Source organism: Stylophora pistillata, chromosome 4 (genome assembly GCF_964205215.1).
Source record: "Stylophora pistillata chromosome 4, jaStyPist1.2, whole genome shotgun sequence".
NCBI classification, from domain to species: domain Eukaryota; kingdom Metazoa; phylum Cnidaria; class Anthozoa; order Scleractinia; family Pocilloporidae; genus Stylophora; species Stylophora pistillata.
Window position 1 is genome coordinate 35558452 of NC_142522.1, and position 24544 is coordinate 35582995.

Sequence of the window (24544 nt, forward strand, 5' to 3'; positions counted from 1 at the left end):
CCTGGTGTTACGCATTCTTACCTTTGCATATTTTAAAGATACATTTCTTTTACTTTATGTTCATTTTGTGCAAGACGCGGCAATCATTTGTTAAATTAGCATAGGTAATCGCATGGGGCCGTGACTCGGGCAGCATCTCTTAATCTCAGGATCTGACGTACTGGGAGCCACTCCAACTGTTTCAAAGCTGGCGTTATATGATCGAATTTCTTAGTGGTAGGTCTAATACATGCGGAAAAGTTTTGCATGTTTTGTAATGTTCTTCTTTGACGTGTTACACCATACAGATGAGCAGTAATACAGCCTGCTAAAAACAATTTTTATCAGAGACTGCTTATCAAGAGAAGCGGCGTTCTCTTAGCTCTTAACTTGCAAGGACAGGTACAGTTTGGAATAATCTACATAGTATTCCAGGGAACTCATGCTAGAGATGCTTGGGAGATAATTTCTTTAGATTTTAAAAAGCGCCGTCCAAGAATAAATCCTTGGGGAACACCATGTACCATCATCCGGAATTTTGACACTTTGGGTCAACACGAACAGACGGTGTTCTTTCTGATAGATAGCTCTTAAACCATTCCAGTGATACTTTAGAAAGGCCAACTGACTCTTCCCAATCCCCCTCCTCTCTCCCAGAGATTGCTTCGCAGGCTACAGCTACTCCAAAGCAGTGAACAGCGGGCGCATTCCTAAAAATTGTTTTATGTCTTCATCACAATACAAGAATTTTTGAGATTTGTATTTCCTTTCTCCAATGGAAACTGTCTTTATTTGTGGCGGTAAGTTTGAGATCGAAGTAGGTGGTTCGCACGTTATCTCATGCCACTATGCTGAGGGAAGTAAACAATAGATATCTCATTAGCTCCTTTTGTTCGTCTACCAGCATTTAAATTTGACCCGCACACGTCAACGGTGAGTGACAAATGAGCCTAGGTCTTCCCAGGGAAGACTTCCTTATATAGCGCGCCTTCGTGTTTAATGGAAAGAGATTTGTTGCAATTCCCCCATACGACACTACAGTAATCGAAATGAGGTTGAACTAAAGCATTATAGAGGCATAAAAGCGTTTCAAAAGGAACAAAATATCTGCTTATCTTCAAGATGCCAATGCAGGAGGCAATTTTTTTGGAAATATGTTCGATATGTACGTTTTAAGTTAAGTTTTCATCTATATATACTCCGAGAGATTTGGTAAATTCTACTTGTTTTATAGGATTACTGTCAATAGTAAAAGACGAGAGTCTATTAAAAGTATTTAACCTTTGCCTTGAACCAATCAACATAAACTTAGTCTTTGACTTTTATTAAGAGTGAGCCTATTTGCCGATGACCATTCAGTAATTTTAGTTAGACCATCGTTCATATTTTCCTCTAGATACGCGACATCGTTACTGGCAAAGGTCAAATGAGTAGGATCTGCATACATTCTGGGATTTGAATTAACAAGACAGTTCGGTAGATCATTTATATAGAGTATAAAGAGGAGAGGTCCAAGGACTGTACCTTGAAGAATACCGCTAAGGTTGGCTACTCGAGGGAGAGCCATTTACAAAGCATTTCTGCATACGATTGTTCAAGTATGATTTAAACCAGTTGGACGAATTGCTTCCGACACCATAGGCTTTTAATTTAGATAGCAATATAGAGTGATCGATGGTGTCAAAAGCTTTCTTCAGATCTAGAGAAGTGGCTGCATTAACATTACTTTTATTGATGTTAAAAGGTCAATCATCTGTAGCTTCGAGTATATAAAGCAGAAGCAGCGGAGTGAAGGGAACGAAACCCTGACTGATTACAAGAAATTAGATTATTTTCAGTTAGATATTCGTAACTTGATTGCAAACGATTCTTTCAAAGACCTTACTTAGCCACAACAGGAATTATAGAAATAGGGCGGTAATTATCAGAACGTTCTCCCTGTTTAAATAAAGGAATCACTTTTGTGGATTTCCACTCAGTAGGAAAAACACCGGATACAATAGATCTATCGTACGATTCCTGTAGCCGCCTAGTTGTAAAAATCGAAAATTAAAAAAAAAACCAAAAGATAACGAGGAAATATCATTTGTAAGAGGCTCAAAATCACTTCTAGGGGGAATAAAGGGTCATTAAAACACTTAATCAATGAAAAGGCAAGTCTAACAATAGGAACGATTGCGTATCCAAGAATTAATTCAAAATTTTACACCTTATCTATTATTTTTAATTAAGCCCTATTTTTCCCATCAATTTAACCCTTTTTAACAATATCACTTAAAAATTAAATACCAAAACTATATCAGAGAAATACTATAGTAGCTCAAAAGATAACTGCTCAGTCTTCAAAAAAGGATAAGAAAGGTAAAAAGAAAAGGAAAAAGACCATGATCCCAAGGAGGAAAAGTTGAAAAAAAACAAAAAACAAAAAACCAAAACGGAAAAGAATTTCACGGGGAGGAGTTACTCGGCCCCCAAGCCAGTTTGAGAGTTACTCCTGTCCGCTAGCTCCAAATCATACTCGGGAAGAAGTTATTCGGCCCCCAAGCCAGATCAAGAATAACTCCTATGGCGTGATTCGAACCGCAACCTCGATGACCTCACTTGCACGTTGCGCGCCCACGATTACCAGTCAACCATCTCGAAACTCATTATTATATAAATGTATTAATTGTCGGTGTGAAGAGTTTTTAAGTATCGCCTTGGGGGGTAGGGTGAGGACGTTTGTCTGACTGATAATGCAATGGAGCGTTTCCAGATAGAAGCGCTATCCACGAGAAATATTAGCATATGTGGTAATGGCGGACAGGCTCGTTTACCGGAGCTTGTTAACCACAACGATTCAGACAGTTCTCAAAGAAGCTATCAAGTGCGTACATTGGCATAATGTTAATAACACCAGGCATCACGAATTTTTGCCTCTGTGGACGCATTTACTGATAAATACATTTCTTTGGCTTTAAGTTCGCTTTAAACCAGAGCGGCATCATTGTTTAGATTAATTAAGAAAGGTTAAAAATGTTCGTGGCTGTGCTGATACACGAAAAAAACACTTCACGTTTCCTTTTTGCCTTTACATTATACCATATGGTGATTTTGGCGCAAAATAAGATCCTCATGGGGGCATAGATATATATATTTTAACACTGTGAAGCTTGAGGCTTTAATGAGACTGGGAACAGAAAACTGGGTTTTGTTTTTGCTTGCTTTTGCTTTTGTCTTGTATTTTTCTACACAAGAAAATGCCAAAATTCTCTCGTGCTCGTCATCTATTTTTGTTTTGTTTGTTTGTTTTTTCTTTTTATCATTGACAGACAAACTACGTCACTGCGCATAGATCTTCCCACGAAATTTCTCCGACATCGTTTGGTAGCACTCTCAGTTCTGTATCAAGGAAGCTGACATTATATGGAGTTTTTTAAAACAGCGCAGGAAACAGTTTGTATGTCATATGTGGTTTGTCATGTATTCTAAAGGGAAATGTCCTGTAATTTTCCGTGGCGCTTACACAGGATATCTAGCTCTGGATGCGGTGTCTGCTGCAAAAAATTCATTATAAAACTGAAGGACAGAGCTGAATAATGAAATGCTACGTCAAAGGGTATGCGGTCAACAACACGGGCTGAAGTGTCCTAGGTCTAAAATCTAGCGAAATTAGTGGAAAATGATAAGGGCTAACTTTTAAAACTGAGGAACTTTGTTTTCGTCGAAGGCACTTTCCTACTTTCAGAGGATTTAAGGAGAAAATTAATTTTTGAGAGTTTTTAGGGGGTGTACTAAGTTTTCGCCATGGATAAATATATCTTATTAACCAAGCGCGAGGGTCGTACTGGGAGAATATCGGCCCGAGGTCTTGACAGTACGGACCGAGCGCAGCGAGGTCCGTACAAAAAAGACCGAGGGCCGATATTCTTCCATTACGGTCCCGAGCAAGCTTTGTTAATTAGAGATTTATTATACGACTGAAGTTCAAAGAGACACAAGTGCGGTATCATTCGGGACCATTCGGGACAGTGCCCGGTCCAATACTTAGAGAATATTGGACCGGCAGTAGAGCATTTTGATTGGTTGATTTTAGTTATTGGCCCTCTGACTGCCCGAGTCGTGTAATAAACTGTTTTAAAAAACCCCATGTCATGTCAGCTTTCTTGATACAGAACTGAGAGTGCTACCAAACGACGTCGCTGAATTTCGCGGAAAGATTCCTGCGCAGTGACGTAGTTTGTCTATCAATGATAAAAAGAAAAAAAAACAAACAAAAGAAAAATAGATGACCAGCACTAGAGAATTTTTAACCTTTGCTACTTATTCTAACCAATAATTGCCGTGTCTGGTTTAAAGCGAACATACAGTGAAAGAAATGTAATCATAATAAATGCGTTCACAGAAGCAAAAATTCGTGATACCTGGTGTGTAACATTGTGCCAATGTACACACTTGATAGCTTCTTTGAGAACTGTCCGAATCGTTGTAGTTAACAAGCCCCGGTAAACGAGCCTGTCCGCCATTACCTCATATGCTAATACTTCTCGTGGATAGCTCTTCTCTCAGTTCTTTGTATGCTTCATTTCCTTTATTCTTAACTGGAAACGCTCCGTTGCATTCTCAGTCAGACAAACGTCCTCACCTTACCCCCTCCAAGCCGGTATTTAAAAACTCTTAACACCGACAGTTAATACTTATATAATAATGAGTTTCGAGATGGTCGACTGGTAATCGTGGCCGCGCAACGAGTGCAAGTGAGGTCATCGAGGTCGCGGATTCGAATCACGCTATAGCAGTTATTCTCGATCTGGCTTGGGAGCCGAATAACTTCTCCCCGAGTATGATTTGAAGCTGGCGGCCAAGGAGTAACTCTCAAACTGGCTTGGGGGCTGGGTAACTCCTCCCCGTGGAATTCTTTTTCGTTTTTGTTGTTGCTGTTCTTTTTTTTTTTTTTTTCAATTTTTCTTCCTTATTATCATTTTTTTCTTTTCTTTTTACCTTTCTTATCTTTATTTCTGAGCAGTTATCTTTTTGAGCACTGTGGTATTTTTAGGGTTTTGGTACCTAATTATTAAGTGATATTGTTAACAAGGGTTAAATTGATGAGGAAAATAAGGCTTAATTCTTCTTATGATTTACTTCACTTTGATAACACAAGCAAATGTAGGGTGAGCAAAAATAATAGATAGCGTGTAAGATTTTGAAATAATTCTTGTATACGCAATTGTTCCTATTATTAGACTTGCCTTTTAGTTCATTAAGTATTTTAATGACACTTAATTCCTCCCACAAGGGATATTTCCTCGTTATCTTTTGATTTTTTTAATCTTGATCTTTACAACTAGGGCTTACAGGAATCGTACGTGAAATGCCAGAGTTTTAACTTTTAAGAAAACGTTTCGTACCTTCTCTTTGTTAGCATTCTTTCCATTCTGCGGAATGTAATTTTCGCGACTTTTCGTCGCCCCGGAGTTCCCATTTCCAACACCAGTTTGTTTCTGGTCTGTAAGTTTGGAAGTATTTTCTAAGACGAAGGACACGGACATCGATTGTTCAGTATATATGACGTTCAGCAAGCACCATCACACGAGGAAAAGAAGGAATTACAACATAACCAAAGTAAAGCGCGCGCTCTGATTGGTCAGTTTAGCGTCCCCCATTTGCCCATGGGTGTACGCTGCTGACGTGAGCAAATGCAAAGACTATTTTTCCGCGCGCGCTTGTTTTTTTCTGGTCGCGTAAGATTTGTTAAATAAAAGGGAACTCTTAAGCTACAATGTATCAATGTTATGTTATAAAACAAATGGTAAACACCACAGCGTACACTATTGAGTTATGGATGCACTTGGGAGGTTTGCTAAGCACTCAAGAAGCTAGAGTCGCTCTCGGCTATCGCCTCGAGCGACTCTTACGCTTCTTTCGTGCTTAGCAACCTTCCGCGTGCATCCATAACTCAATAGTGTACGCTGTAGTGTTTACCATTTGTTAATTAGAATTATCCGGTCAGGTTGGTGCGGATTCAGTACTGATTGACAGACTTCTTGAGAAGGATACGTCTCAGAATCGGCCAATATATGTTTTAGATGTGGTGATGCGGGTCATGCTTATCACTCTAAAACGCACCCATACTCATTAATTGGAAAACATTTGCAGCTTCTTTTCGCCGAGAAAGGCCCCTGGTTATGAGAAAGTTTCTAAGCGTGCGATGCGTGTGGTGCGAAATCCTTTGTGATTGCAAAAGGTTTACCCTCACAGACACCTTTAGCTGTCACTGCTTTCCTAATTAATAATTGAGGAATTTCAGTTCCATCTTGTTTCCGCTTCAGAGGTATGTAAGATCAAAGGTAAAAAATAAAAATAAAAAATGACTATAACAACACGACAAAAAAGAAAAAACAGCAAAAGCAAAATGCGCATTTCACGGGGAGAAGTTACTCGGCCCCCATGCCAGATCAAGAATAACTCCTGTCGCGTGATTTGAACCCGCAACCCAGATAATCTCATTTGTAATCGTTGCGAGCCCCCGATTACCAGTCGACCATCTCGAAACATAATAATAATAATAATAATAATAATAATTATATAATAATAATAATAATTATATATTTATAAATATATAATTGTTATTAATCATTATTATTATGTTTCCTTATTACCTGTATACCTACATTTTCCTACGGTATGTGAGCGAGCAGCCCTTAACCAGCATATTTAAGCGAAAGAAACGCTTGTCTCAACCTGAGAGTGGAAACACTCAACAAAAACATTAAAAATCCTTATTACAGACATGATAATTGACGCTGTGAACAAAAAATAAATTACTGCCCCTGACAGTTTAGAACACTGAAGAGCGTCAGATGCTAAGATTAAGAGATGCTGCCCGAGTCACAGCTCCTTGCACAAAGTGAACATAGAGTAAAAGAAATGCATCTGTAAAATATGTAAAATATATAAAGGTAAGATTGCGTAACACCAGGCGTGTGACATTGTGCCAATGATATACACTTAATACCTTCTTTGAGAATTGTCCGATTCGTCGTGTTTGACGAGCCCCGGTAAACGAGGCTGTCCGCCATTACCGCATATGCTAATATTTCTCATGGATATCACTTCTACCAGTTCTTTGTATGCTTCATTTCCTTTATTCTTGACCAGACACGCTCCATTGCACTCTCAGTCGTTCAAATTTTCTTACGCTACCCTCTAACCCAGTATGTGTAAACTCTTCACACCGACAATTGATGCATTTCGAGATGATCGACTGGTAATCGGGGGCTCGCAACGATTACAAGTGAGGTTATCGGGGTCGCGGGTTCAAATCACGCGACAGGAGTTATTCTTGATCTGGCATGGGGGCCGAATAACTTCTCCCCGTGAAATGCGCATTTTGCTTTTGCTGTCTTTTCTTTTTTGTCTTGTTGTTATAGTCATTTTCTATTTTTATTTTTTTACCTTTTTCCCCCTTTTTTTATTAATTTATTCCCATCACTTTCGATAACAAATGGACCTTTTTTCTGTTCTTAACGACTTTTTCAAAGATCTGGAATGTGCATCGAGTGATACATCCAATGCTTGCACCTGCAAAAACTAGGAAGATAGAAGATAGTAGAGGGCGTTTAGACTAGTCAATTGAAAAAATTGACGTCAAAAACAAAGAATTATATGTACTTGAATAAAAGCTGATAGTTTCGAAAGAAACTGTTTGGGGCTGCGTCGGTGGGAGTAACGAAATAATTTGGATATATCAACAAAGTTGAAATGGTAAATTGGCCACCGTAATGATTACAAAAGCTGACGTTTCGAGCGTTAGCCCTTCGTCGGAGCGAATAGAGGAATTGTGGGTTGCGTGGGCTTTTAAAGGCAGAAAATGGAGCTACGTTATTGGTGGGTGCATGGCAACGAGAAAAACATGAATAAATTAGTGGAATGAAAAGCGTTCATTGATCCCTGTGGGATTTAGACTGCCGGTTTGAAAGATGAGCTTTTGTTCAAGATTTTTACGGCTTTCCGTGCCACCTAAGTGCAAGGAAAGACCGCAGATTGCCATATGTTGCTTAGAATGATTAGGTAAATTAAAATGTCTAGCGACTTGTTTCGATGTGTCCTTGTCATTCCTTTCCACGTCTCGAAGGTGTTCTCGGAATCGGTCACCTAGTCTTCTACCTGTTTCGCCGATGTATATCTTTTTGCAAGAAGTGCAAGTTATGCAATAGATTACATTAGCGGAGGTGCACGTGAAGTGATCGGTGATCTTAATGGATCGTTTAGGTCCCGATATTTTATCAGTGTTGTGAATGAAAGGACACGTTTTGCATCGTGCACGAGCGCATTTAAAAGTGCCTGGTTGCTCATTAGTCTGAAAAGAACTTCTGACCAAAAAATTGCCTAAGTTTTTGTCGCGTTTAAATGAAATGAGCGGAGGCAGCGAAAAGATAGTGCTTGTCTCTGGATCGTTTTGAAGTAATTTGAAGTTTTTAAGAATGATGGATTTAACTGAGTGGTTGTGAGGGTGAAACGTGAGAGTGAATGGAATGCGGTCGGAATCTTCCTTATGCGACGTTTGTAGTGCTGAATGTCGATCAATAAGTTGAGCGCGGCTCTGAAATATACTTGGGAAATTTCTGACAATTCTTTATCCTTTTTAGACGTCAAAGTTTCAATTGAAGGTAACGGTTTATGCACTAGTGTGTATTACAAACCTACAGACTCGCATAATTACTTGTTATATTCGTCTTCTCATCCATCTCACGTTAAGAATTCCATTCCTTTTTCTCAGTTTCTAAGACTTCGTCGTTATGTAGTAATGACTCTGATTTTCACCACAAATCAGAGTCAATGTGCCAGTTCTTCGATAAACGTGGTTACCCTGTTTCCGTCGTTCAAGCGGGTTACCACCGCGCTCGAAACATAATAATAATAATAATAATAATTATATAATAATAATAATAATTATATATTTATAAATATATAATTGTTATTAATCATTATTATTATGTTTCCTTATGGCGTAAACACGTTAAAGAAATAAGCAAGGCTTCGGTTTACTTAGCGAAAGGAGCATTCAAACGGGTGCAACCGTTTATTCCGAAGGAAACTGCTACTCAAATTTGATTTAATTTTTCCAAAATTTGATTACTGTAGCCTGGTTCAGGACTGTCCGTCCAGTGGCTACTTGACTGATAAGCTCCAGAGATAGCCCCGATAAACAAGTCTATCCGCCATTACCACATATGCTAATATTTCTCGTTGATATGGCTTCTATCAGTTCTTGTATGCTTCATTTCCTTAACTGTTAACCGGAAACGCTCTATTGCATTCTCAGCCAGACAAACGTTCTCACCCTACCCCACCAACCCGGTATTTGAAAACTCTTCAAACCGACAATTAATGCTAATATAGGGATGAGTTTCGAGATGGTCGACTGGTAATCGGGGGCGCGCAACGAGTGCAAGTGAGGTCATCGAGGTCGTGGGTTCGAATCACGCTATAGGAGTTATTCTTGATCTGGCTTGCGGGCCGAATAACTTCTCCCCGAGTATGATTCGGAGCTGGCGGACAGGAGTAACTCTCAAACTGGCTTGGGGGCCGAGTAACTCCTCCCCGTGAAATTCTTTTCCGTTTTTATTGCTGTTGTTGTTGTTTTTTTGTTTTTAATTTCTACTCCTTATTATCGTGGTTATCATGGTTTTTTTTATTTTCTTTTTACCTTTTTTATCTTTATCTCTGAGCAGTTATATATCTTTTTGAGCTACTATGGTATTTTTCTGAAATGGTTTTGGTATTGAACTTTTAAATGATTTTGTTAAAAAGAGTTTAATTGATGAGGAAAATTTGGCTGAATTCTTATGATTTACTTTTGATAAACACACGCAAAGGTAGAGTGTAAAATTTTGAAATAATTCTTGTATAGGCAACTGTTCGTATTGTTAGAACTGCCATTTCGTTGACTAAGTATTTTAATGACACTTAATTCCTCCTACAAGTGATATTTCCTCGTTATCTTTTGATTTTTTATTTTGATCTTTACAACTAAGGCATACAGAAATCGTACGGAGTGTTAATTTTTAAAAAAAGTTTCATACCTTCTCTTTGTTGGTGTTCTTTCTATTCAGCGGAATGTAATTTTCGCGACTTTTCGTCACCTCGGAGTTTGCATTTCTGACACAAGTTTGCTTCTGATCTGTAAGTTTGGAGGTGGTCAAACACTGATTAAGGAGTAGTATTTTTTCTAGCTTAGAACTGTGTTCCCAAGACGAAGGACACAGACATCGATTGTTTCGTACTATCTTCAGCAAGCTAAGTACTCATACACGAGGAAGAGATGGAATTGGAGTTATTTGGTCAATTAAGTTGGTGCGGAGTCAGCATTGACTGGATTCTTGAGAGGGATACGTCTCGGAATCGGCAAATATGTTTTTGATGAACGGTGGGTTAGGGCTAGGTTAGTACCAATTCGGTCCATGAAGGTAAAATATTGTCAATAGCCATTTATAGACCGGGAGATTAAGGAACTAATGGACACTAAGAACATGTTATACAAACTTGCTCGTCGTACAGGAATGCTTGAAGACTGGGAAAGTTACCGTTTTTACCGAGATCAAGTCAAGGGAAAGCTTTTTATTGCTAAAAAAGAACATCTTCAGAAATAAATCCATGATTACAGCGAAACCCTTTGTGATTGCAAAAGGTTTACCCTGACAGACACCCTCAGCTGTTACTGCTTTCCTAATCAATAATTGAGGAATTTCAGTTCCATCCTCTTCAGAGATACGCAAGATCGAACACTCCTTTCCCTTATAAAGGCGCTTGGGCTCGACAGAGTTTCGTTAGAAAGGATGCCCTGCCTTGCATTCTTTCCACTCTAACAGAAGATCTTCTCTATCAAGGAAGCAGTCGTCGTTCCACTGCTGAAGGAGGGGGATCATGAGTACTAATGAACAATTGCCTTGTGTCTCCGCTATTACCTGTATACCTGCATTTTCCTAAGTATGTGAACGAGCATTCCTTAAACAGCTTATGGGAGTGAAAGAAACGCTTGCCCCAACCTCAGAGTGGAAATAAAAAACAAACACTCAACAGAGACATTAAACATCCTTCTGACAGATACTTAATGCTGTGGACAAAAAGGAAATTACATGCCCCCGACAGTTTAGACCATTCACTTCTTCTAGCAAAACCAAGAGCCCTTGGCCTTTCTAATGTCTCAATCGACTGGTTTAAGAGCTCTCTGTCAGAAAGAACACCGTCTGTTCGTGTTGGATTCCAAAGTCTCAGAATCCTGGATAACGATCGGGTACATGGTGTTCCCTAAGGATTTATTCTTGGACCGGCGCTTTTTTAACATCTAAATAAATGATCTCCCAAGCATTTCTAACATGCGTTCCCAGAAATGCTATGTAAATGATTCCAAACTGTACCTGTCTATCCAAGTTAAGAACTAAGAGAACGCCGCTGCTCTTCTGAACGCAGATTTACAGACCGCTTTATGTTGTTTTTGCAAATAATTTTTACTTTTTTGTTTGTTATCGCGGTTTTCTAGAAACTAATTCAATAAAACTCAGACTTCGACCACAGAAAAAAAACTGTCCCAGTATCATTGAGAATACGGAAAAAAATACGAAGCTTTGCGAATAACATGAACTTCTAACAGACACTTGGAGTCTCATCAGCAAAGTAGGTCAATTACGGAATGAATAAAGGTTGATAGTTTCGAAAGAAACTGTTTGGCGCTGCGTCGGTGGGAGTAACGAAATAATTTGGATATATCAACAAAGTTGAAATGGTAAATTGGCCACCGTAACGATTACAAAAGCTGACGTTTCGAGCGTTAGCCCTTCGCTCCGACGAAGGGCTAATGCTCGAAACGTCAGCTTTTGTAATCGTTACGGTGGCTAATTTACCATTTCAACTTTGTTGATATATCCAAACAAATACGGAATGGCCATTTTGAAGTCAAAGGTGCAGCTGTGACTGTCTGTTTCAGCACAGCTACATGTGCCGACGGCGTGTTATCAGAAGATACGTTTCCTTTTGCAACAAGTCATAAAATGTAGCGTTTCAGAGTCGATATGTTCCTCTTAGAAGCATTTTGAAACTTTCCCTTTAATTTTAATGTTAAACCGCTAAAACACACTTGCCTGGTCGTTGCTCAGGTGAGAAAATGCAACGCTGAAACTGGCGATACATCTTTCTTAATCCATTTGACAACAGTCGCAACGCACAGCAAAGGAGAACTGGATTTTGAAACGTGATCTTGTTTATATTGTGAAGGGAGTATGAACTACAACTTAAGGGTGTTGTCGAGGGTTCATAAAAGCCTTCAAAGTCCACTCACTGCGATTGAACATGATTGGATAAAGTAGCCCTATAGTATTAAAATTTATATATATATATATATAAATTATATATATATATATATATAATTATATATATATATATAATTATATATATATATAATTATATATATATATATAATTAAACGAATTGGCAACGTCAGTCAACACTACCGATAACTCAGAACTCTATACCTAGTAATGCACTGATCAATTCGAAGCATTAATATCCCTCCTCTGGGCAACCTGTCGTTTGTGCCTAGGAGGAATTTTAACCTTGCCTGGGTGTGGTGGGGGCATTTGAACCGAAAAGGTTAAGTCTTTCCAGTGTAATACGCTTGTTTTAATGGGGGAGTTTAATGGTAAAGAATCTGCTGATCGAATGGCTTAGGATGGCAATTTTCAAAGCGTTGAATGGTGCTTAAAGCAAAAAAACCCAATAGCAGCACCAAAAACTACTACTTGACTTCGCTAAATTCTACAACGCTGATTACACATTATCACGCTGATGATAATAAGAGAGATTCAAACCCTTTCCGGTCCAAGGTTGACTTAAAATAAAGAACAATTCTGGGAAAAATAACAATCTTCTGAAACTAGATTTATCTAGACCTAAAGGTGTCATGTGCCCTTTTGCAGCAAAAAAACCATTATTACTCAATTGTGCTTTGTAGAGTAGAATAACGCGCGAGACGAGTACAAGTATCACGCGATATTTGTACTCCAGAAATATCCACGAAATTCGCCCGCACTGAAATAACAATTTGGCGTGTTTGATAATAAATCTGTTTTTAGAAGTTTTGTTGTGTAGTATTACTGAAAATTTTTACTCGTTGTTTGTATTTTGACGAGCCCGTTAGGCGAGTCAAAATACAAACAACGAGTAAAAATACTCAGCGTACTACACAACAAAACTTCTAATAAGATACTTGTAGTGGTAAGGTATAATAAATTTTTGATCAGAAGTTTTCAATTCAAAACACATTTTCCCCGTCAAAGACGCATTTTTCCTCCATTTTACTACGATAGCAAACTTGCCAACTTGCTGGCTGGGAAAAAAATATTCTGGGTCGTGCTAGCTGGTACTGGGGAACGGTTCTTTCTTCTTTTTTCGCATGAAGATTAGTTATAAATTAAACCAAATATGACTTTCCGCATCATTATTATGCTGATTGAGGAGGAGGTGAAAATATTTGAAAAATTGCTCGTTAAGCCCTCTTGACTTGTCATAACTTTGAAATCTTTTATAGAAATTTCTTCTCTTTGTTAACGACAGACCAGGACTACAGAGGGGCGCTTATGACAAAAAACAAATTCGAGGGGCACTTATGAGAGAGGGGGTAATTATTGGAACGGGGGCGCTAAATCAAATCATAACGGTTGTTGAAAGGTCCCTAACGGGAATTCGAGGGGATTACTGGTCATCGATGATGTCTTCTGCTGCACAAGAATGCTTGTTTATTACATGAGTAACTAAAGTCAGAAGTTAATCCCATCTGGGAACTTTTGAAAACTTGTGTTAGACTCTCTAATCACACACTTCCTGCAATTGGTTTGGGCATGCTGGGAAAAATGTGAGAATTAACGCCTAAAAGGTATCCAAGTCCTACATTCGAATGGCTGAGGGGCTAAGACTGAACTTGAAGGTATCCTAAGGGAAGACGGAGTCCTAATCTATCCTCTCACCCATCAGTGGCTGTCAACCGTTGCATTCCAACAATGCCCATCTGATTAATGCTGTTGCCATGGAAGTTGAGAGGCTGTGTGAGGGCTGGAATCAATCGTATGAACAGAAGCAATCTGCTCTTAACGCTAAACAATAAAGCAAAATGCAGGGGTAAACTAAAAATGTCATAAATTCGAAATATGCTAGACTTATATTTACTGAGAATTGAATCAGTCAACTAATTTAAATCTGAATGTGGTTGAAGTGAATGCTAATCTAACTTTTCTGTCATCTTTTCAGAAATTTTCAATCGAGTGTTTTAAGTTGTGCATTAACCTTGCTCTCAACAGATACAATTAGCCACAATGCCAACAGTCACACGTGTCAAATATAGCGTTCCCTTTGATTCTTTGTAATATTTTCTTTTTTCCTATTAAGCTATTGTAAGTACTTTTTCTTGAATAAAAAAGCATTCTGGTGTTGAGAGATCAAAAGGCCGGGGTTGCCTGCTTTGATCCAACGCAAGAGAAAAAATTACGTTGAATGGACTTGCAAAGTTTGTTATTTTTAGACAATGGAGTCGCAAAAAGCTCAGTGCACTACACAGTCAAAGGAAGAAACCATGAATGATTTTCGTGCGTTTATTGTGCCACAAACACAGTTTCTTTCCCAGAGAATACCGTATATTTCTTCGAATAAGTACCCAGGTGCTAATTTAATTAAAATTTCGGCTTACTCAAGAGGAGCGCTTATTTAGATAGCACCACAATAAGAAAAAAAAAAAAACCTTAAAGAAAAGATACCGCTTATAAAGGAACTCTGCGACCACACGTGGATAGAAATAACTGGAGCGGGAAGAAAAATATTCTCCTCTACTGATTCCAATGTACTTGAAGTATATGAAAGATTGTAAATGAAGTGGCAATACCAACTGGTCTTCCTTGTATTGCAACTTAATAAGAAAGTGGGGAGGAGTATGGGTGCTTATTCGAGAAGGGCGCTTGTTTAACATCATGACTTAGAAGGATAGGCGCTTATTCGGATAGAGCGCTTAATGGAGCGTGGGCGTTTATTCGAGGAAATACGGTATAAACAGGTTATTCTTGTTAAGGCGAATCTTTTCCAGAAAAAGCACGGGCGTTTTCTCTCAGATTAGACGTCTTCTTCTGAGGACAGATTCTTTTTTTTCTACTCCTGCCTTTTGTTTCGTCTGCCAACTCTTTACACGTAACTGCCAGGCTACTTGCGGACGTTTTCAGAGAAGAGGTCTTCCTCTGAACCGTCGAAAGTTTCTCGGACCGGGTCCTGGGAACCTGACAGACAAAAGAAGTCAACAAATTATGAGCAAACAGGCATGATAGACATACTAGTTGAGCAGACAGGAGTGAACAGTGATAACAGAAGGTAGCTTTTTCCCATAAAAAGAAAATTGATAAAAAAATACTTGAATATTTTTAATTTCCTTTCAACCTTCAAGAAAGATAAGGACTAATAAACATATTCCATGGCGATTCCACGCACCGAAGAGTTGACCTTTGCGGTGGAATGATTGTCTGACGGGGTGATCACACCAACCAAGGTATCTTCGTTCTCCTCATGACCTAGAGAAAAGGAAAAAAAATTGGAAAATTTGATTTTCCCATATATAAACCCTTATAACATTACCTAACTGCCGATATGGATGTAGCCTGATCTCTCGTTAAAGGAACTCGAGGTGGAATAGTCACTCGTTCGAGTTGAAAGTTTTCCTTGTGATGCATTCCGCTCCGCTCGATCAAACGAAATAAAAAAATTCACTAAGCGAAAAATTCCCGTGAGACACACAGCTTCTTGATAAAATTTGCGAGTGGATCCAAACGCAATGAAAGATAAAAACCAGCGATGTTAAAGAATAACGTTTCGACATCTCCATGCCATCATTCTCAAATTGAAATAAATACATTTTGTGAGTCAGTCATTATATAGAAAAAGTATGTGTGAAGGTCTCAATGCATGTGATTAAGAAATAAAAACGATGAATAATAAAAGTAAATAAATAAATTAAACAATCCAATGCTCTTCATCAAAGACAGAACACCAACACTTAACACTCAATCTGACTCCATCAAAGCAAAACTTTTTATCTGATAGTTCAAGCGCACCACCGTATTTAATTCACCTATTTTTATCTTTTATTCCTCGTTTTTATTTCTTAATCATATGCACTGAGACCTTCACACTTACTTTTACCATATAATGAACTCACAAAATATATTTATTTCAATTTGAGAATGATGGCATGGAGCCGTCGAAACGTTATTCTTTAATATCGCTGGATTTTATCCTTAATTGCTTATGGAAAACTTTAGTTAATAGGATCCAAAAGCAGTCTAGCATTCTCCTTACAAGCTGCACATTGACTTTAATTTGAAACTGTTACAGTTTAGTCCAGCAAACTTTGTCGGATGTATGAGAATTAAGGTAACCCAAATCGAAATACAATCGCTAGGTTCTAATTTGTAGTAACTTTGCAGTCGATACTGATTTTCCCTGGCTCTACTTAACGATACATTTATAATTATATAATTATATTTAATAAAAACTGGATCATTGAATAATGCAATTCAAGACTTTTCATTGGCTTAGCCATTATGGTATATGAGCCAATATCCCATAAACTACGATATGGTAAGCGTACGCGTAAGCTTAAAATTAAAAGAGAGCTAAAAATTTTATAAAATTTAATAATTTAATGCAGCGTTTTCAATAAAATAATTATTCCACTCGCGTTTGTTGGATATGAGATGATTATAGCCAACGAGGCGCGTAGCGCCGAGTTGGCTATCTATCATCTCATATCCAACGCACGCTCGTAGAATAATTGTTAAATATCCCTAGCAGCTTCAGGCTTTCGCATTTCATGTACTGTTGACAACCTTTCCGTTGAATCACAACTGTTCCGATCAGAGGAGGTCTTTCTTCACACAAATCATGTTTAAAGCTTGGGCTTGAAAGGAATATTTCTAGACTTTAAGTCTTATACCAAGTGGTCACATTGAAGTTAGGAAAGTTGCGTCGCGCTTTATGAGTTTTAAGTGCCTACAAAACGATTTTTATCTATTTATCTATTTTTTGCATATTTTTTTAGCTTACCATACTTTATGGTAATTTTGGTTTTATCTCGGTCTCGATTAAGAGAGTTTAGAATTGAACTACTCTTATTGTTAGGCTTTACATATAAGAATGGCAGTACATACATTTTAAACCCAATGAAGTCAAATAAATTCAGCTGAAGAGTGCAAAGTTTTCTTGGTTGACCCACACACCGAAAAGTGTGACGATAGGTTTCGACTGTACATATTACACATTTCGGTGTTTCGTATCACTAATTATTATAAAATGCGGCACAACTCGTAAAAATACTCAGCGATACTACACAACAAAACCTCTAATAAGATATACATTTTCCATGGTTATAACGACGTTAGTCTCTGTTTCACGCGTACACTTGATGAGGGCAGTCTCGCAATATGACATATTAAAAAGCGGAATATGCATTCCAGTTGTCTCTGTCGCGCACTCGTTGCAAGCTATCTACCTCATAAACAATATCGAATGGTCGATCTCCTGAGTTGTTTACCCTGCGAGAAATTATAGCAGGTAGAGAAAGTGGGAAATATTCTTGTCTCAGACGGAGTTGTTTTCGCGCATTGCATTGAACTCCTTCAAAGATGGGTTGGGAGCGAAGACCAGATTAAATACTTCGGTCATATGCATGTTTTAACTCCCTCCTATAAAATGCATTCACATGTGGGTGTTGTTTACGTTCCGATACGCATAAAAGTATGTTGTTTCGAATTCTGGTCGTGTATTTGTTTTCGCATTTTCAAGCGCAATTGGTGAAAAATAATATATGTAATACATGCAAGATTTATTTCAAGGGTGGGTAGGATGAGGAAAGACACTGAGTTTTCATGATCTCATTAAGGCTGGGACTTTGGCCATGTTATTTTCTGTTATCTCGCTTGGACGGTGCATTAACAAACCTCAGCACGGACCAAAGGTTTCAAAGGAATTCTGAACAGTTTTAAAGTCATTGTTAGAGTGGTATATAGCTTGAAGAAAGTGCATGTAGAATTTATTTTTCAGTTTGAAGGTAAGACAAAGCAAACTTAACCGAAAACGGAAATAATAGACATCTTGCCCGCTTTGCTCGCTTTGATCCGCGCAAAAAAAAAAATAGCGCGTGGAGCTAATCAGAACACGTAGCTTCGCAAAAAGCCCCCGGCGGCAGAAGACGGTCAAATCAAAGAACAAAACTGAAATACCCTCTTGGGTTTATTGTGCCACAAACGAAGTTGGTTTTTTTTCCCGGCTCTAGAAATGGTCAAATCATTCTTGATTCCTATTAAGGCAGAATTAAACCACTGTAAGACACTTGCCTGGTCGTTGCTCAGGTGAGGAGCAACACAGAAACTGGCGATACATCTTTCTTAATCCAATTGAAATTAGTTTCGACGCACGGCAGAGAAAATCTGAAACTCGGAGCATTATTCTCTTCATAGTGTGAGGAGTGTGAAATACAAATTAAGGGTGTATACAAATTGGGGGTTTAACGCCTCAAAGACCACCCCACTGCTGCGATTGAACATGATTGGATAAAGTCCAATATTATTCAACTGAGCCAAGAGACAACATTTTCGAAGTTGATTTAAACGTCAATCAACTCTACCTGCAACTCATGGTAGCAGACGTTGTTCTGGCTGCTTCCATTCGAAATGCTTTCTCTGTCTTTGTTTTCAGTTCAAAGAGTCAATCATGTATCAAAAGCAATTTAAATAACTTAGGTCTCTCGCGTGAGGCTACCGAAGATTCTAAATGAATCTGCCGAACTAAACTAAAACTTAAACGAGGTAGATTTTAGACACGAATCTGTTGTTTAATATCTGCGATTCTTACTTTTTTTTTCGTTATTGCGGTTTTCTAGAAACTTCTAGAACCCTCTCCCTTTGTTTTCAATCCAAAGAATCAATCATGCATCAAAATAAATTTAATGCCGTGTTGTGTCATTCCCTCATAATATATATGGCGCCGGTTGTTCGAAGGATGGATAACGCTATACACTGGAGAAATCTCTAGCCGGTAGATAGCGCAGTACGTTTTGGTAACACTTATCCGCTGGATAGCGATTTATCCGTTGGATTGCGTTATCCGCCCTTTGAACAACCGGAGCATGGTGTTTTTTTTCCACACACTGTGATATAAAAACAGCTGTAGCATATAAGATCTGTTGAAGGGAAAATATGACGCACACTGGATTTGATTGGTTTGCTCTTCCACAACTCCCGCACGTCTCCTTTAACGCCCCTGAATATAATTTCAATGATATACTTCTCATTTTAAAACCATTTTTAAACACTAATAGTTTTCTAGTCGCTTTCGCTGCCAGCTTAGCTAATTTCCTTTTATCACGAAGATTCCTGTGGGAAATTTTCCATTATTATGGTTGTGGGACGTAAATGCGAGTTTCGAGGGGCGCTTGTTTCATCTCGGTTTTGGTGTTGATGAAGAAAGTTTTGGATTGAACAACTCTAATTTTCAAGCTTTATATATAAGAAGCCAGTACATGCATTTTAAAGCTAATGAAGTCAAATAAATTCAGCTAAAGAATGCAAAATTTTCTTGGATGACCCACACACACAGGAGATGCTACTGAAGTTTCAGCCTCTAACCGCAAAATTCAGCGTAAGACCTGACCTAGCACTAAAGAGGGACAAAAAATTCGGTCCGTAACTTACATAGGACCTCGATTTACAAATGTGAAGGTCATTGCAAAAATAAGGAAACTTAAAACGGTTTCGTAAGAATTTTAACAGCTGAGAATATTTTGATTTGGGAACATTCGACTCTTTCTTGCCCTCTTGAGACTCAGTAGCCAATACAGCATTTTAAACTGTATATGGTTTCAATGTGAAAACTACTTATAATTACCTAGCTGTTGTCTGTCCTGTTGTTGTCCACAGTGCACAACCTGACAAAATATGGACCTCCCGAGCTCATACAAACGGTTTAAAAACGCTGCCATTTTTTCTTTAGTCTCCCTCGCAGCCGCTTTTAGTCTCATCACGCACCGCTCCTACCTAAACGTATTATTGGAGTTCTATGCAGGGGCGTTAAAGGAGGCGTGTGGGAGTTGTGGAAGAGCAAACCAATTCAGTGTGCGTATTCCATACTATTTTTCTTTCAACACCTGCCACAGACCGTGTCACTGAGTGTGGGAAAAAAAAAACATGACACCATAAATAGCGAAGGAACGGCATCACGATATTATTGATTGTGTAAAAAAAAAAAAAAAATTACATTATTATTGGAATTAAAGGAGGCGTGCGGGAGTTGTGGAAAAGCAAACCAATCAAACCTGAGCGAGTCAGTACTATGCCTAACTCTTAGAGTCCACATGACCAGAGCTTTCCGGCAAGGTTAATAGCGTCCACGTGACGTCTCGAGCGTCAGCCCTTTCGTCATCAGGGCTTAATATCATTGTCTAGCACATTTAACATGGACAGGTTTATTAACAAACTCTCGAGAAAGCCGTCGAAAGTAGACAAAGCATATTTGTTATTGCTGATTTGACGGTATGAATTAAGAAAAACTAGTGCTTCTTGCCAACAATAACATCTTCACTGTGACAGATGGTTCAAAGCAAAAGACGAATGCTCTTATTGTCGGTGTCCTTGGGCAAAACCTAAATCATCCCCAGTTGAACGTAAGTAAAACTTTAACAACGGGAGGTGAAGAACGAAGCAGAAAACAAAACGATGCATTGTGATTCAATGAGATGTAGATAAGTGGCCCTGTATTCTGTAGTTTAGCCCAACGGGAAATCTTCAGTATCTTAAGTGGTCTCTCTTTGGCACAGGACAATTATTAAACTAATATCACGATCACGTAAAGAAAGCAAGCCACATGGACCTCGATTGTTTAGTAATTTCACGCTTGAGGTAATGCGAATAAAGAAGATAAAACTTTTCATTTTTTAAGGTTATCCATGCGAGAAGTAGGTGTGTGTCAAATCGCGTTCGTTTGAAAGTATTACGAAGTAGAGGCTGGCAAACCGTAAATACAAACACGTCAGTTTGAATAATAGGGACCTTTAAATCTTGAGAAATTTTAATGATCTATAATATTGGCAATTTAATTGTGAAGTGATCGAGCTTCGATTTTTGAGGCTCTACCATCAGATTTCTCAAGATTCGATTATTTCTCGCAAATTTTAACGTATTTGGACGAAAGTCGTTTCTCGACATTGAGTTTTATCACCTCTGTGTAAAGATTACCGATAATATCTTCCTGCACCTAGTTCCGATGACAAATTGATTGAGCTCTATTCTACTGAGATTGGAAGAACAAGAACATCATGGCGGCCGGACGTTCCGACTCTTGCTCCGTCGCTTTAGTGGTTTTAGCGGCTTTATTTCAGCTGCTGCTATTTAACTGCCATCTAACTATGGGCAACAATCACAATCGCGCTCGAAAGCTAACTGAGAATTTTCACGTCATCAGCTTCGGGGCTTTTCAAGTCAGCAGTTGTTGCATCGTCAAAGATCAATCTAACTTCAGTGGCTATGTTGCTGGTATTCTCCTATTATGCGGTGATATTTCAAGCCACCCTGGCCCTGACGGACGAAATGGAACCGAACAGGCCTATGGAACTAAGCCATGATCCTTGTTTCCAACTGAAGGAAAAGGGTCTGAAACTTTGCCTTCTAAACGTGCGTTCCCTTCCTTGCCATTTTGAAGAAATCAAAATGCTAATGCTCATGAATGACTTCAATCTGTTTGCAATGAGGAAAACTTGGCTCAATTCCACCTGGACTGATCCTGAACTTGCAATTGACAACCACGCAATTTACCGTTATGACAGGAACGATGCTAACGGAGGTGGAGTAGCGATTTATATAAAAAACTCACTTTTAAAGTCGACGAATTTATCTTCTCGACAAAGAATCAAACGCTGAATATGTATGCATCGAAATAAAACAACACGCTATTGGAGCAAAATTTCTACTTATTATTTTCTACCGCCTTCCCAACTCAACGTCGAAGCGATTTGATCAAATTACACAGATTATTGAATCAGCCTCTTGTCACTGGAATAAAATTATGGTAACCGGCGACTTCAACATACATCTTCTTGATGCAACGAATGCAAACTGCAAGCTCATCAAGATATTCCGTGATGCAGGCCTGAAGCAATTAATAAACACCGCAACGCGAGAATACAAAAATACATCTTCTTTATTAGATCATCTATACAAAACACACGAAGAGAGAATCAGCGAAATTATTGTTCCAGTTTTCGGACTAAGCGATTACTATCTAATTTGCTTCACGCATAAATTTGGCAGAGGTAAACGCAGTAAAAACCATCACGGTAAAATTACGTACAGGAACTTTAAGAACTTCTCAAAAGAAAATTTTGTTAATGATCTGGCAGGTGTGCCATGGAAAGCTCTTGACGCCTATGCTGATGTGGACTATAAGCTAGAATGCTTGTATGCAATGTTTATGGATGTGTTAAATAAACATATACCACTGGTCACCCGACGGGTGAAAAACAAACAAACCCCAGCTTGGATGAATCGCGACATCCTTAGGCAAATACGTGTCAGAGACAAATTTAAACTGAGCACGTGCCAAACACAGTGCGCTGGCAAGAACAATGTATAAAAAGACCAGAAATCAAGTTGTGAAATTAATCACCAGAGTCCAACTATTTCAAAGAAAAGATTGTAGAAAATAAAGACAACACAAGAACTCTGTGGAAACTGTTAAAACATTCAGCACCAACCAAACCCACCTCAAAAGCACCCAACGTTATTTCAGTTAATGGTAAACACGTTATTGATCCAGTGAAAATATCGGACGCATTCAATGAATACTTTACTTCGATAAATGCAACAACAGTGCCACCTGATCAAGAAAACTAGGCAACCTCATAATCTGAGCTTGATGTCCTCTTACAGGACTTTGTTAACAGCCATATGCCACCCTCATCACAAGATAAATTATGTATCCTACCTATTACCAAGGAAATTGTTGAAGCAGACCTAAGAAAGATTCCTTCAAACAAGGCAACAGGTCGAGATGGCATCAGTGTCCGTGTGCTGAAAGAAGCTTTACTAGTTATATCCTCAAGCCTCGCGCTTATTTATAATGCTAGCATCAGTAATGGCGTTTTTCCTACTGCCTTTAAAATAGCCAAAGTATTACCACTCCACAAGAGAGACTCAACGCAAGAGGGGGGCAATTACCGTCCCATATCTGTTCTACCTATACTCTCCAAACCTCTAGAAAGACACATAGCTTCTGCCTAGTTACAGCATCTAACTTCGAACAATCTATTATATAGTAACCAGTCCGCTAACCGTCCATATCACTCATGTGAAACTGCTCTGCTTAATTTCTGACAACTGGTTGAAAGCTATGGACAACAGTGAACTCGTTGGTGCTGTCTTTTTAGACTTAAGTAAGGCCTTTGATTTAGTCAACCATGCCATCTTACTTGCAAAACTTGATAAATATCACACTGGTACAAATGCAATGAACTGGTTCAGATCATATTCAACAGGCCGCACACAAGTTGTATCTGTCTCTAGTGTTATCCAGCCCTTCAAATCTTGATGTCAGGGTACCACAAGGTTCCATCTTAGGACTCTTAGGAGCACTTTTGTTTTCTATCCATATGAATGATCTACCCCTCTTGTTAAAGAACACTGAAGTCGACATTTATGCCGACGACACAACGATCTGGTCGAGCGGAACTAACTGTACAGTTATTCAAAATACTCTGAATGATAGTCTAGACAAGGCCAACAGTTGGCTTAAACTGAACTGGATGATACCAAACACAAATAAAAACCAAACACCTGCTAATTGGTTCTTTACAAAAGCTAAACCATAGTAGTACGTGAGACCACAATGGAAATTCATATCGGTGGCATCAGGCTGAGAGAGGCAGCGGGAGAGAGGTTGCTTGGAGTCGTCACTGACCAAAATCTTTCGTGGAACTTACATCATGACCATTAGATTAAAAAATTGAAGTCTAGAATTTGTCTTCTTATAAGAGCTAAAATTTATTTAACCTTGGCTTGCAGTAAAATGTTATATACTGCCCTCATCAAGCCAATTCTAGAGTGTTGTTGCACGGTCTGGGGTAATTGTACCGTTGGGAATCTTCAAAGAGTTTTAAAACTACAGAAACGATGTGTTAGGCTAATTTTGGACGCCAATACTCATGAAAACTCTGTCAAGCTTTTTACCAAACTAGATTGGCTGCCTATAGACGATATTATACGTATTAGGAAGCTTTATATGCTTCATAAAATTAATCAAGGACATTTCCCTGCTTATTTCAATAAATACATTGAATATATAAGAAATACCTATACTTATAATACGAGATCAGTTTCCAATAACAATATAACAACACCAGCCTGTAAAAGGAACTCTGGCCTCGGAACGTTTCAACTCAAGCGCTTGTCGTTTGTGGAACACTCTTGATCCAAAACTTAGGCTCTCCCATAAAAATTTTAAAAATTACTTA

At 38.6% G+C, this 24544-nt stretch overlaps 1 long non-coding RNA gene across 1 annotated transcript; it reads right to left on the reverse strand.

The window, feature by feature from the left end:
* Nucleotides 1–14586: 14586 nt before the first annotated feature.
* LOC148733500 (uncharacterized) lies at nt 14587–15717 on the reverse strand. The gene is made up of 2 exons (XR_016000663.1): nt 15481–15717; nt 14587–15272 (listed from the first exon to the last, which is right to left on the reverse strand). It is a non-coding gene; the product is annotated as an uncharacterized LOC148733500 (long non-coding RNA).
* Between the last annotated feature and the right edge of the window lie 8827 nt (nt 15718–24544).